The following is a 15,673-nucleotide window of genomic DNA, read 5'->3' on the forward strand; positions in this document are numbered from 1 at the left end:
GTGCACACTATTTCTTTGTTTCTGCTCTCCCTGTAGTTCTCTCAAGAAAACAAAAAACAACTATAATAGTCTCCAGAAAAATGGGTGTTTGGGATTGGGAGAGTTGTTTGTATAGCCCCTTCATTAAATACGTGAGATTTAGAGAGCCCAAAGGTGGGAGTCTGAAGACAAGGAAGTGGGGAACAAATGGGCAAGAACAGAGAAGCTCAGTAGGAGGCTGGCTGGAGGAAACAGGGGAAGAGCAATGCATTAGATGGACATGTACAATATGGATGGCCACATAGTCAGGTTTCCAGTTAGACTACAAATATTCATGAAAATTCCCATTGCTTGCCAGGGCAGTTCAGAGTAAGTAGATTATAGAATAGGCAAAGAATCCTCTTTACTAACACTGCTCATACATTCCATTTTTTGGGTGTGGGTATTATAGCTCAAATAAAACAGTTAACAATGTAATTGTTTCTCACATTTTTTCCTTTTATTGAAAATAGAATCTTCCCTCATACAATATCTCCCAACCACTGCTTTCCATTCCTCAACCTCTCCCAGATCCCTCTCACCTCCTCTCTCCCACAGATCCACTCCCCCTCTATGTCCCATCAGAAAAGACCAAGCCTTCAAGAGGACAACCAAACATTTCAAAACAAATCTTGGCTTTCTTCATTTCCTCCTCATTTTTGTTTGTATTTTCCTGCAATTTTCAGATTTATTTATTTTTTATTGATTGAGTATTTCTTATTTATATTTCGAATGTTATTCCCTTTCCCGGTTTCTGGGCTAACATCCCCCTAACCCCTCCCCCTCCCCTTCTTTAAGGTTGTTCCCCTCCCCATCCACCCCCCATTACCGTCCTCCCCCCAACAATCACGTTCACCAAGGGATTTATTTTGTTTTGTTTTTAAGGACCTCTGTCATTTTTGTATAGTTGATTTTAAGGTCTTTTTCTTGTGCTACAGCTATGCTGGAATATTCATGGCCTGCCATGGTAGGCTAGCTGTGTACCTATGGGAGATATAGTGCCCTGGCTATTAGTGATCATGTCCTTATGCTGGTGTCTAAGCATCTGTGATTTTTGTTTTTGTTGGGTGGATGTTTTATTCCTTGATTTCTGTTTCCTCTCTGGATTTTCAGAGAGTGTGGCTGTGTGTTGCCTGTTTTCCTGGCCTGCTCAGCTGCTGTATTCACAAGGAATGTTTGCTGGTGTTGGAGGCTGGGATGCAGTGATAAGTGGGGAAAGGGAGTTCAGAAGGGATGGATGGTTCATGGGATTCACAGAAGATGAGGGCAGCGTGAAGGGAGGGGATGCATTGAACCTCTAGGGAGGAGCCTCTGAGCGATTGGATCTGGGGGGAAGAGAGTGTGGAAAGGGACCTTGGGCAGCCTACCTGGTTTTCTATCTTTCACACTTTCTAAATGTGTCTTCATGGCACAGGGTAAGAAGGTCAAGGCAGTATGAAAAGTGTAGTGCCCGATACAAGGCAGAGCCGGTATTGTGGTGAAGAAAGAGCAGGATGTGAGATAAGCAGACAGACCCCATTGACAAATAACTGAGCTAGACTGACGTGTATACAGAAGGAAGAATATTCTATGCCAGAGAAGCCCTCTTGCCTCTTGCCTTCTATTGATGTGCAGTTTTTCTACTTCATGCTGTTTGCTCATGGCTGTTTATTTTACCAGTTACTGGATGACTGTGCTGACTAGTTTGATATCTAAGGGAGTCGAGAACCTCAGTCAACAAAGTGTCTCACCCAGATTGGCTTCCAGGCAAGCCTTTAGAGTGTTGATTGATGATTGACCCAGTTGAGTTGGAAGACCCAGTTCACTGCAGGTGGTATCAATCCTGGGCAGGAGGTCCTGTATTGTATAAGAAAGCAGGCTGAGTAAACCATGGAAAACATGCAGTGTTTCTTTATGATTTCTGGTTTAGTTGTTCCTTCTAGGTTCCAGACTTGAGCCCAGCCTTGACTTCCTTTGTCTCTGATGTGAAAATGTATGCAAAAATGCACTTTTTCCTCCCAAGTAGCTTTTAGGCATGGCACTTTACCACAGCAATAGAAATGCTAACTAAAGCCATGCATTTGCCCTTACCTGCTGCTTTCTACCTGTGATGCCTCTGTGCAGAGTCCTGCATTCACTCTGCTCTAGAACATTGCAGTGGGAAGAATCTGTTGATGTACTCTGTGAGACGGTCTCCATGCACATCACCCTCAGTAAATCTTTGTGGCAACAAGAGGGCCTTCATCGTTGCTCTGAGGCTTCACATTTCAAAACCGAATTTTTGGCTCCAAACATTCTTTAACTGTGACAGTGATAGCCCTGTAAGGGCATTGTCCAAGCTTGTTTGCATGTTCTTCGGTAAGAATGAAGAACTCTCTTATTCCCTACCTTCACTCTTCAAAGAAATTCTGGCTGAATTCTATTGACATTAAGATTCTGTCCAGTATTTGCTTCCTCAGTATCACCTTCTGTTATGCTAACTTAATCAGGTCCTTGAAGCTGCTAAATTCAGAGCTCCACTGGCTTCTCTTTACTTCTAGGCATATCTGCAGTTTATTCAGGTCAACCTGGGCCTCACTACCCAGAAGCCTCCAGGATTAGCACACGGCTACAATGCTGTCTTCTAGTCTGTCTCTGCTTTTCTATACTCCCCTAACATATCTCAAGTATCTTCACTCAAAAGAATTATGATTTAATTCCTGGTCTATAATATGTTCACAAATGACTGTTTTATATTAATGAAACATTGTAAAAATCTGATCGAAACGATGAGATGTCTAGAGACTTAAGCTAATGAAGTGTTGCCTCTTGTGCTAATCATATGATCAACAACAGCCCACACTTCCACCTCAGTTCTGAACTACCTGTGCAAAAATACTGCAAGTTTGTAGTTGACACGAGCCTTGTCTCACAAACTCCTCTGACCTCTAAACTTTTATCACTGCATCCTACTCATTAACCAGTATCACCTTATCTCTCTGACTCACTAATGACGTAGCAATAATGGCAGAGAATTATCTATGAAAGCCTACCTCTGACAACTCTTCCCAGGTTCTTGCCATTCTCTTCCCGTCTTCCCTGAAACTCAGGACGTGAGCAGTGAAGGCTGCATTTGGATTTTGGTATCTCTGTGTCATTTTCTTCTGTGCTCTCATTTCCAAAATGAAATTCATAGATTTATAACATCAACAAAGATTCAGATATGACCCTATTACTTTAAAAATGAATGTTTTATTCTTTGCAGGTAGTTTTTCAATGGGCTTTCCTAATGACCATCCTTATGTGTGCCTAGCTTTGCCCTGTACATCATGTGTCTGTTGCATGTCAGCATCATTAAGGGGAAGTCTCCCCTTCCTAGGAATGACTGTCCAGTCTCCTTCCTACATAGAAGAGGTTGGGGGTGGGGAGCTCTTTCTAGCCCTTGGTGAAACTAAAATTCTGAGGATCACTTTTGGCATATAAATATGTTTCATTTGGAAAGATTATGCCAAGAAGAGTGTGTTTTAGATGATTTCTTATGCAGAACAGCACAAGTTTCACAATGTGCAAAAATCAGTAAGGACTTATTGGTGCAGGCACCCATTCACATGCACATGAATAGGCACATGCACACACATGTCTTTGCTCCCCAGCAGTCCTTGCCATTCCTGTCATTTCCCAAGACTTGCCTCATGCAAGCTACCGTTCATCCCTTCTCACTTAATGTATTCTGTTACTGTAGGAAAGCACTTGTACATAGATAACTTTGTTGATTATGAGATCATGAATGATAGTAAGAGAGGAATTCTTATTTCAAGCAAAAGCCACAGAGCAATGCAGAATCTGCTCACATATGAAGCATATAATATATATATATTATACATACATATATAAAAATATATATTTCACACACATACATACATATATATGGAGCAGAGTCTGGACTTTACCCAGGTATCTTTGCATCTTTGTTTGTTACTTTCTCATTCGTATAGGCATTTATCACCCATGAAGAAGAATAAAAATAGCGTTATTAAAATTATACAGATTCCTCAGAAAGAGAGAACTACTGCCACCAACATGGAATAATCCCCATAGAAAGAAGCTAGGGTGCAAAAGCATCAGCAAGCTGGGTGTATAGTACTTCAGTTATCTTAGCGCTTCTGGGACTAAGGCAGTAGAAGCATTAAACAGTCAGCCTGGGTGGCATAGGGAAGCTGTAGAACAGGGACAGGTGGAATAAGAAAGGGAGAGGGGAGGGGAGGAGAAGAGAGGAGAGGAGAGGGGAGGAGAGGGGAGGGGAGGGGGGAGGAGGGGAGAGGAGAGGGGAGAGAGGGGAGAGAGGGGAGGAGAGGAGAGGAGAGAGAGGGGAGGAGAGGAGAGGAGGGGAGGGGAGGGGACAGGAGAGGAGAGGAGAGGACTGGAGAGGACAGGAGAGGACAGGAGAGGACAGGAGAGGAGAGGACAGGAGAGGACAGGAGAAAGGTATCATTGGTACCAGTGTGGACAATTTCTGTACTTCCCTCATCTCCATTAAGTTTTCATTCTTACCTCAGTGTCTTGTCCTTCCTGCACAAGTGTGTGGCGGCTGGACTTGGAGAGATCAAATAGTACAGGATCGTCCCTGGTTTCCTTTCTGATGCTACGTGAAAAGAATAAAACCCAGACAAGTAAGGAAGTGTATAGGTGATATATTCAAAGTCATTGCATTGTGCATGCTGGGTTTGAAACGAAAGCCTGGTAACTACGAAGAAGTGCAACAGGGCCACCAAATACCACGTGACATGGTGGTAGGTGGTAGATCCTAAGGGAATCTGCTTTTCTCGTTACTAACATCAAAAAATATATATATACGGATGCTTTGCCTGCATATATGTCAGCATTACTGTGTGTCTAATGCCTGTGGAGGTCAAAGAGGACATTGGATGGCTAGAACAGGAGTGTCAAATGGTTCTGAGCTACCCTGTGGGTACTGGGAATCAAACCTGCATCCATTGGAAAATGAACAAAGCACTCTTAAAAATTCTCCATCCTCCAACTCTCCATCCTCCCACCCCATTAATATTATATTTAGTAAGCCTTTTCTGGTTGGTCTATGAGAGAATGGTAACAGTTATGCCTGTAAGTGAGGTGTGTCACAATAGACAATCAGCTCCAGCAAAATCAATCCTTAACTGTATATGCTTTATACCTGTGTCCAGGCTAAAATCTAAAGTTTACACTCCCCGCACCCTATATTCTGTCCTTTACATATGTCTTCTAAGCCTGCAATTTGCCTGCTTTAGGATACAGACAGAAAGTTGAATGTTTGTGAGAGTGATGTGGTGGTTGTTTTGTTTTTAAACGTACTCCTTTTTTTATTGGACATGATTCATTCTATAAAAAGACTGAATAAGTATAGCATAAGATAACAGGAAAAATATTTAGAGAAGAGGAAAAGAACGTGGAATGTAGCTCAATGTGTGGCACTTGCCTGCCATGTATGAAAACTTAGATTCAATTCCTGGCCCTCTACCTGCAAAGAGCTGTAAGCTGCTCACAGACAGGATGAAGTCATTGGAAGATAGTGTCTGCGATCATAGAAACCAGCTTCTGGTTCTCAGAATCATGGAGGTTGCTGATTGGGTTTTAAGTTAACTTTTTTCTTTTATTAGATATATTTCTTTACTTGCATTTCAAATGGTACTCCCTTTCCCTGTTTCCTGTCCATAAGCCCCTATCCCCACCCCCTCCCCCATATAGGTATTCTCCCATTCACCCCCTTTGCCGCCACCCCTGACATTCGCCTGAACTGGGGGTCCAACCTTGACAGGACCAAGGGCTTCCCCTTCCACTGGTGCCCCAACAAGGCTATTCTCTGCTACATATGCAGTTGGAGCCCTGGAGCAGTCCATGTATAGTCTTTTGGTAGTGGTTTAGTCCCTGGAAGCTCTGGTTGGTTGGCATTGTTGTTCTTATGGGGTTGCAAGCTCCTTCAGCTCTTTCAATCCTTTCTCTAATTCCTCCCCCCCCAAGGGAGTCCAGTTCTCAGTTCGTCGTTTACTGCTAGCATTGACCTCTGTATTGGACATGCTCTGGATGTGTCTCTCAGGAGAGATCTATATCCAGTCCCTTTCAGCATGCACTTTTTAGCTTCACCAATCTTATCTAGTTTTGGTGGCTGTATATGTTTGGGCCACATGTGAGGCAGGCTCTGGATGGCCGTTCCTCGAGTCACTGCTCTAAACTTTGCTTCCATATCCCCTCTAGTGGATTTTCCTCCCTTTTAAGGAGTGGGAGCATCCACATTTTGGTCATCCTTCTTCTTGAGCTTCCTGTGGTCTGTGGATTGCATCTTGGATAATTTGAGCTTTTGGGCTAATATCCACTTATCAATGAGTGCATACCAAGGGTGTTTTTCTGTAATTGGGTTACCTCACTCAGGATGATATTTTCTAGTTCATTCCATTTGCCTATGAATTTCATGAAGTCATTGTTTTTGATAGCTAACTACACTCCATTGTGTAGATATACCACATTTATTTTTATCCATTCCTCTGCTGAAAGGTATCTGGGTTCTTTCCAGCTTCTGGCTATTATAAATAAGGCTGCTATGAACATAGTAGAGAATGTGTTTTTGTTGTATGTTGGAGCACTTTTTGGGTATATGCCCAGGAGAGGTATATACCCAGGTCCTCAGGTAGTAGAATGTCCAATTTTCTGAGGAATCTCCAGACTGATTTCCAGAGTGGTTGTACCAGTTTGCAATCCCACCAACAATGGAGGAGTGTTCCTCTCTCTCCACATCCTCGACAGTATCTGCTGTCACCTGAGCTTTTTATCTTAACCATTCTGCCTGGTATGAGGTGGAATCTCAGGGTTGTTTTGATTTGCATTTCCCTGATGACTAAAGATGTTGAACATTTCTTTAGGTGCTTTTCGGCCATTTGATAATCCTCAGCTGAGGATGTTTTGTTTAGCTCTGTATTCCACTTTTTAATAGGGTAATTTGACTCTCTGGAATCTAACTTCTTGAGTTCTTTGTATATTTTGGATATCAGCCCTCTATCAGATGTAGGACTTTTCCCAATCTGTTGGTTGCCGTTTTGTCCTAATGACAGTGTCTTTTTGCCTTACAGAAGCTTTGCAGTTTTATGAGGTCCCACTTGTTGATTCTTGATTTAAGTTAACTTCTACACAGTCTGGAAGAGTGGTAACTGTAGGAATGTACTATCAATATATGAAAGAGTGGTGCTTATAAAGGTCCAAAATGAAACCTCCCTTGAGAAAAGGCAGTAGGTTTTTTTTTTAATTTGGTTTATGTTGTTATTGTTGTTTTTATTTGTTTTTGTAAGAGTGACTGGTGTTTGTTTTGTGGATGAAGTAAATACAGTTATCTGTTAGTTTTTCTTATCACTATCATATAATACAATGATCTATGAATACATAAACAGAATCAACTTAATGGAGGAAGGATTTATTTGAGCTCATGGTTTAGAGGATATTAGTCCACTGCAGTGTGTATGGCATGACAGGTGACAAAGTCCCATCCTTCTGCAGTATCAGTGTGAGCTTGTTCATGTGTCTTGGAAGATTAGGAAACAGAAAGGACAAGATGCCAGGCCAGGCTGGAACTCTCAAAGGGTTGCCCCACAGTTAGCTACTTCAACAAGCTACTTGTCTTAAAGGTCTGATTTCCCAAATAGGATTATTAGGCTGGGACCAAATGTTGAAATGTGGGGACCTATGTATTTATAATTACTATCATTAATTATTAATAATATACCAAACCACAACAAATATTATTATTCTGACCCATTCATTCAACAAACCAAACAATCCCATTAAAACATGGCCCACGGATTTGGGCGTAGAATTCTCAATAGGGGAATCTCAAATAGCTGAGTATACAATTTTGAAAAGCCAGAGAAAATATTTTAAATAAAAGTATCTTCACAACCACTCGTCTTGCAAAATGTCACAAGAGGAGGGCATAATAAATAACTAGGTCAAATACTCATTAAGTTATAACACATGACACAGTTTGCTTGCTTCAGGTTTGGACAACTTGACTCTCAAGAGTTTTATTTTGGAGACAAAGCTCCTTGATTCTTTCTCTTTGTACAGCACAATGGGTTTCTGGAACAAGCTGAAAATCAACACTGCAATTATAGAATGAAAAAATAATAAAACTGGTTGACAGAGACACTCCCAAATGTTCACTAGCTATTAAAACAGGCCTGTATGATATATTTCGGTATAACCATTTAAATGGTTAAAAGAAAAAAGTAAACTAGTGAACTGAGTTCTGGAAAACTGACTTTAAGTGCAGTGGCTGTCTAGTTAAATGCTAAAATGATGAAAATCATTTATGATGCTGGTCCTAAAGCTGCCTGGATTCCTGACTCCCCAGTTCAATGTTAGGACCTGTCCTGCTATCTCTTGTTCTTAAAATGGTTTATGGTTCTAAATGCAACCTCTCTGTCTTCCTCTTCCTCTCTCTTCTTTCTATTCGTTCTTCCTCTTCTCTGTTTTTCCTCTGTCTTCTTCTCCGTGTCCTCCTCACAATGTGTTTCTCCTGTCCCATCACAGACCTGCATCTATCCACACCAAGTCCATCACTGCTCCCGAGTATTCCTTTCTTTCCTACCTCAACACTCATCATATTTTCCTGTACACTGTGGTCCTCGGTGAGCATCCAGGGCATGCTTCTAATGTCACCTTAGGAGAACACAGTTGTTTTGTCTTCTCCTTTCTGCTTTCTCTTTAGTATTAATATGACTTGCTTATAAATCTGCCTCTCCTTCTCCATCTTATGCTCCTACTTATTGACCTGTATCAATGACTCCAGCAACCACGTTTTGCACACCAACTATTCAGATGAATGCCTCCACGTGTGAGTGAAGCATCCCCTCCCCTGGGTTGTCTCCTCCTCCCGCCTCACTCTATCACATGCCTTCCTCTTTTTGTTCCTGTAATATCTTGTACATGTTCATCTGCACCTTGGTGCATCTGCACCCTTCTAGAACAGTCTGTTTCTTTTTAGTACAGACTTTCAAGTCTAAACTCTGTTCACTATCTCCTGAGAACCAAACCCCTTATGGATAAGTGGTGGATAATAATGTGCAAATGAACAAAAGAAATATGTGAGGAAGATTAAAATCCTAGAAAATGCTATCAATTAAAAATTCAAATAAACTCTTGAGACAAGCCACTTAGTTCATTTCCACTTTCCAGTTTTCTGCATTCTTGCTAATTACATATTTCAGTAATGCTATGGGAATGATGTATACTCACCATTAGATGAGCAAACAATGCAACACAGAGGGCAGAAACTGTTCAGTGTGGTTGTGCTTTTCGTCTAATGCCATGTCCCAAGTGGTTTTTGTGAATGTCAATTACTATTTTATAGTAGACAAACGGCACAAAATCACAAGTGTGGTATTTTATTAGAACTAATCTTTTTCTAATCATCCATTCAGTGACTTTCTCTTTTAATTAAATCACTTTGAAAGGTCCTCTGTGTTCTGCAGAAACTCAATAATGAGAATGAAATAAACTTAGTGTTTACTGACACTTACACTAGGGTTGAAATGATTGAGAATCTTATCTCAGAATACCTGAGCTTTAGCATCTTTCTTGAGTCTACATCTTTGTCGAGTTTCCATTGCTACAGTTTCCCCTGGTTCACCTCCTCCTTCACGTGGTGCCATATGCTCAGCAGGTTCTCCGTCTTGAGTGTCTGTAGAGAATGTTCTCTTTGAGTTACATTCCATTTACAGGGGTTTCAACCCATCAAGACTCTAATATTCTCCATAAAGCTGAGGGCATCTTCAGGGACCTAAGCAGATGGTCAAGTTGGTGCTTTTCATTTCTTTGAAATTTTGGACCGTTTGAGTCTAATCAAGCTTCCCTCTTAACAAATGCCCACATACACTTGCACATGGCAACTGAACACTTAGTGTGTCTCAGGTCCATTGAATATATTTCTTTGCCCCTCCGGGCCATGGACTCTTGAGTTAGGTTTGAATGTCAGCTAGTGAATGGTGTTGTGCTGGGACAAACTAAAGGCAAGTCGGGTTTGGAGAAGGGCAAGGCTTCATGAACACTACCAAGATTTCTCCTCAAGAAATATGAGCCATGAAAACTAATGGGAGAGTATTTACACAGGTAAAAATAACTTGTTTCATTTGTTTGATAGAGAAATGTGGTGTAGTTTTGAAAATGCTTCCGAGAGATTATTGAGATTCAGGTCACTTCTCAGATCAGTGACATGGAACTAGGAAACCACTTTTGATCAGGCATTTTAGTTATATTGACGACTGAGAAGTGAACTACCTTCTAAGTATACTGCATACCGTTTGATTATGTGTAGACTTCTTAGAGTGGGTTAAACATTGTAGGCTACATTAAGAGGCCTGAAAGGTCTTGATCATTATCCTGGGTTCCACAGAGATGGTTGTTTAATAGACCATTGCTTCATAGATAGCTTGAGAAAGACATATTCTTGATATACCAAGGTCCAATTATGATGGGAAAAAAGAGAGAATTTGATAATGAAATCTGAGAAGGCCTGAAAAGAAGACTGACATAGATCAGGGGTTGAAGACAGGCTGGATTTAAATAAGCAGAAGGCAGGTGTCTTAGTTAGGATTAGGATTATTGTGTTGAAACACCATGACCAAAGCAACTTGGTGTGGAAACGATATTTTTGGCTTACTCTTTCATCAACACTGTCTGTGATCAAAAGAAGTAAGAATAGAAACTCAAACATGTCAGGAACCTAAATCAGGAGCTGATGTAAAGACCTTGAGGAGTGTTACCAGCTTGCTCCTCATGGATTATTTTTTTATTATTATTAACTTGAGTATCTCTTATTTACATTTCGAATGTTATTCCCTTTCCCAGTTTACGGGCCAACATCCCCCTGACCCCTCCCCCTCCCCTTCTTTATGGGTGTTCCCCTTTCCATCCTCCCCCCATTGCCGCCCTCCCCCCAATAATCACGTTCACTGGGGGTTCAGTCTTAGCAGGACCCAGGGCTTCCCCTTCCACTGGTGCTCTTACTAGGATATTCATTGCTACCTATGAGGTCAGAGTCCAGGGTCAGTCCATGTATAGTCTTTAGGTAGTGGCTTAGTCCCTGGAAGCTCTGTTTGCTTGGCATTGTTGTTCATATGGGGTCTCGAGCCCCTTCAAGCTCTTCCAGTTCTTTCTCTGATTCCTTCAATGGGGGTCCTGTTCTCAGTTCAGTGGTTTGCTGCTGGCATTTGCCTCTGTATTTGCTGTATTCTGGCTGTGTCTCTCAGGAGAGATCTACATCTGGCACCTGTCTGCCTGCACTTCTTTGCTTCATCCATCTTGTTTAATTGGGTGGCTGTATATGTATTGGCCACATGTGGGGCAGGCTCTGAATGGGTGTTCCTTCTGTGTCTGTTTTAATCTTTGCCTCTCTATTCCCTGCCAAGGGTATTCTTGTTCCCCTTTTAAAGCAGGAGTGAAACATTCACATTTTGATCATCCATCTTGAGTTTCATGTGTTCTAGGCATCTAGTGTAATTCAAGCATTTGGGCTAATAGCCACTTATCAATGAGTGCACACCATGTGTGTTTTCCTGTGATTGGGTTACCTCACTCAGGATGATATTTTCCAGTTCCAACCATTTGCCTACGAATTTCATAAAGTCATTGTTTTTTATAGCTGAGTAATATTCCATTGTGTAGATGTACCACATTTTCTGTATCCATTCCTCTGTTGAAGGGCATCTGGGTTCTTTCCAGCTTCTGGCTATTATAAATAAGGCTGCTATGAACATAGTGGAGCATGTGTCTTTTTTATATGTTGGGGCATCTTTTGGGTATATGCCCAAGAGAGGTATAGCTGGATCCTCAGGCAGTTCAATGTCCAATTTTCTGAGGAACCTCCAGACTGATTTCCAGAATGGTTGTACCAGTCTGCAATCCCACCAACAATGGAGGAGTGTTCCTCTTCCTCCACATCCTCACCAGCATTTGCTGTCACCTGAGTTTTTGATCTTAGCCATTCTCACTGGTGTGAGGTGAAATCTCAGGGTTGTTTTGATTTGCATTTCCCTTATGAATAAAGATGTTGAACATTTCTTTAGGTGTTTCTCAGCCATTCAGCATTCCTCAGCTGTGAATTCTTTTTTAGCTCTGAACCCCATTTTTAATAGGGTTATTTGTCTCCCTGCGGTCTAACTTCTTGAGTTCTTTGTATATTTTGGATATAAGGCCTCTATCTGTTGTAGGATTGGTAAAGATCTTTTCCCAATCTGTTGGTTGCCGTTTTGTCCTAACCACAGTGTCCTTCAGATAGTATAAATCTTTTGCCTTTTACTCTGCTTGCTTTCTTATAGAATCCATAATGGGCTGAACCTTCCCACATCAATCATTAATTAAGAAAATGCCCTATAGGCTTCCCTACAGCTCAATCTTTCTCAACTGAGGCTACATTGTCTCCAGTGACTCTAGTTTGTGTCAAGTTGACACAAAACTAGCCAGCACAGCAAGCACAGACACCATTTTAGACAATATACATCGTGATAGAAAACACAAGTGGGATAAGGTTAAGATGGTCTGATGCAGCGCGACCAAAAAGTCTTCTATGGCTTAGCTTGTTCTGAATTTAACCTTCAGCAGGGCCACAGCATTTCCATATGTACAAGGAAATGGAGAAAAGGGATGAACAGTACAGTACCAGAAAAAATTACAAATGGTTTTAGTATATGACAAAGTGTATGATCAAAAAGCTGGTCTGAAAATTTCTGAGTGCCCCGTGGGACGTATGCAAGCAGACTGAACATCATTCATGGGAAAAAGTGATACTTGAGTAGAGACCTGAGCTGATGAGGGCAAAAGACATCCAGATATCTTGAGGTAGAGTGCTCCAGAAAATGAGTTAAAAGCCATAACACATTAGCAGAACTGGCCAAGTGGGGGAAACCAGTGAAAGATACAGGAGAACAGTGTGGGACAGGCCTGGGAATGGGAGTGTGGACTTTGACGGAGGTTCATGGACTTTCTTGCTTCCTCTGTGGACACATCCCTCTGTGGACACATTCTCTAAAATCTCAAGAGCGCCATGCTTTGCTTCAACACAGAGAACGCACAGTTAGTGTTCTGTGCAAGTTCCCTTGCGAAGGACGGGGTGATTCATCTCCATGTATGCTAGCAGATGGTCCTTATAATACTTCAAAATGTTATTCAGCCTCATAAATCTCTGGAATGGAGATGACTTTAATAAGCTTCAAAAAATAGGGAAGCAATCTTTCAAGTTGTAGAATGGTCCCTGTTGAATCTTTTCTATGTTGCATTAGATGAAGCAGGTGTGAGTTGTTCTTTATGGAAAATAATTTTTAACCCCAAAAAATATTCAAAGGGAAATTGTTAGAAGGAAAGGAGGCATATACAGAATGACTTTCCTAATAAGTAGATAAAATAATATGTTCATAAGTTTTGTATATAACTTAAAGCATAGATGTGTGCTATGTCTATACAAAACAACATGCCAACTTTGCATTTCCTCTTCTAATTAACACATGTAGAATAGCTGTGACTTTCCACATACGTTTGTGTGTGCCATGAATCTATGGAAAAATGTTTGTATATTCTGGCTATATTAGTAGCTTTCTATGTCCTGTACTGTATTCACTATGCTTTCTCCCATCCTTAAAATAGCTCTGTATTGGTTGCTGAGAACAGACACACAGACACACACACACACACACAGACACACACACACACACACACACACTTTATGTATATATTTGTATATGTATAAACATACAAAGTATTGGCACACAGTTGTAGAGGCAAAGAAGACCTGCTATCTGCTATCATTAAGGCAGAGACTGGGAGACTACAGTGTAGATCCCAGTCTGCTACTAAGGTTTGGTAATCATGACTGCTTTGGTCACAATCAGTGTGCCTTGTTCACGTAATTAGTCAGCACATACATTTTATTCTGTTTAGCCCCTAAATGATTTGGGTGATGGATGCCTGCCCACATTAGGAAGGGTCATTTGCATCAATAAGTCCTCAAAATCAGATGTTGCAAGCATCTTTTTTTTTTTAGTTTTATTTTTTTCTTATTCAGTTTAGATCCTGTTCACTGTTCCCTCCTGTCATCACCTCCCACAATCCTTTCCTTGTCTTCTTCCTCCTCCTCCTCCTCTTCCTCTTTTTTCTCTTCCTCCTCCTTCTCTTCTTCCTCCTCCTCTTCCTCTTCCTTCTCTTCCTCCTCCTCCTCTTCCTCTTCCTCCTCTTCTTCTTTTGTGACTGTTGGGGGAAACCCCAGCACCTCAAGTCTCTTCAAGTCTAGGTACTTCCTTTCCCACAGAGGCCATACAGGACAGCCCAGCTTTTAGAATAGCCTCTGTCCCAGTTGTTGAGGACCCACATGAAGGTCAAACTGCACATCTGCTACATATGAGTGAGAAGGCCTAAGTCCAGCCCATGTATGTTCTTTGTTTGATGGTTCAGACTCTGGGAGCCCCAAGGGTCCAGGTTAGTTGACTCTGTTGGTCTTCCTGAGGAGTTCCTATCCCCTTCGGGGCCTGCAATCCTTCCTCCTATTCTTCCATGTGTGTCTGTATCTGTCTGAATCAGCTGTTGGGCGGAGCCTGCTGCAAGCATCTTAACAGCCATGCTCACAAATTATTTTAACTATTTACACGAACTTTGCCTAACAGATGTGTATATAACATTTATCATTACACTCTGCCAAAGAGAATTCTATTCTAACTTTGTAGGAGAATCTCAGACTTCTACTCTCAGCCAACAGAGGTTAAAGAATTCTGCTGAAGTGATGTTGTTTATTCAGTGTTTAACTCTAACATCAGTTATGTGATTTTTGGACTCAATTGAATCTTCTGACTTTTTAAATGTACTTTGAAAGTATTTAGCTAGAGTCCAGTGGAAGGGACAAAGGGTCAGCTGCTTGATAAGTATGAGGTCCTTGATTTGCTGGATAGATGTCTTAGACAAATTCAGGTGGTATGGAATTCAAATTCCAGATTTATATCCTAGCCTTGCCCCTTACAAGTGACATAACATTGGTGAAATCACTTTCAGTTTGAAGCCGCTAGTCATGGTGTATAAAATGAGGGTAGTTGTGTCTACATTGTGGAAAGAATTGAATAAGGGTGTGTCTTGGACTGTATTTCAGACTTCCGAATTTGTCAGCTGAATATTTTTACATTAAAGAAAACATTTCTATCTCTTAAATTAATAGTCAGAGATGTGTCATGACTTTAAGATTGCTTGGAATATCTTACTGTTTGATGTTATAATTAGGTTTTCAACAAGGAAAGAACATTACGAGTCTTGTGTGTTAAGTTGTACTAAACCTCACTTCACCCAGGCAAGAGTTCTGTAGTGTCAAATGCAGACATTTTTGACGATCAGTCCTCTTAGCTTTCTTGCAACTTCAATTATTTCCAGCTCAACAATCTGTCTGTGTGCTCTGCGGAGTCTTCTCTTCCTACATTATTTGGTTCCTCATACCTACCAAAGAAGAACTAAAAAGAGCATATCACTTACTCAGCGGTTACTTAGCATTGTTGTTTCTTAGGATTGCTTGCACTCAAATAGTGAAAACTGTAATCTTTATTTCCTTGGAATATACAAAAGCAGCATTAAGTTAGAATAGCACTTGTGGCTAGTGAGCGGACTAGCTGAACCCTAATCAGGGTTTTTG

The 15,673-nt window shown here is 41.2% G+C and overlaps 1 protein-coding gene and 1 long non-coding RNA gene across 3 annotated transcripts in view; one reads left to right on the top strand and one right to left on the bottom strand.

The window, feature by feature from the left end:
• Positions 1-15,673, top strand: part of Trpm3 (transient receptor potential cation channel, subfamily M, member 3) — an 884,432-nt gene that overhangs the window by 275,543 nt on the left and 593,216 nt on the right. The gene's annotated exons all lie outside the window — the stretch shown is intronic.
• Positions 457-10,786, bottom strand: LOC134483976 (uncharacterized). 2 transcript variants are annotated; one of them, XR_010061218.1, is made up of 4 exons: positions 9,576-10,786; positions 4,528-4,618; positions 1,749-1,854; positions 457-691 (listed from the first exon to the last, which is right to left on the bottom strand). It is a non-coding gene; the product is annotated as an uncharacterized LOC134483976 (long non-coding RNA). The 2 variants fall into 2 exon arrangements; XR_010061219.1 differs by lacking the exons at positions 4,528-4,618; positions 9,576-10,786 and adding an exon at positions 3,030-4,127.

Source organism: Rattus norvegicus, chromosome 1 (genome assembly GCF_036323735.1).
Source record: "Rattus norvegicus strain BN/NHsdMcwi chromosome 1, GRCr8, whole genome shotgun sequence".
In the NCBI taxonomy this organism is placed as follows: domain Eukaryota; kingdom Metazoa; phylum Chordata; class Mammalia; order Rodentia; family Muridae; genus Rattus; species Rattus norvegicus.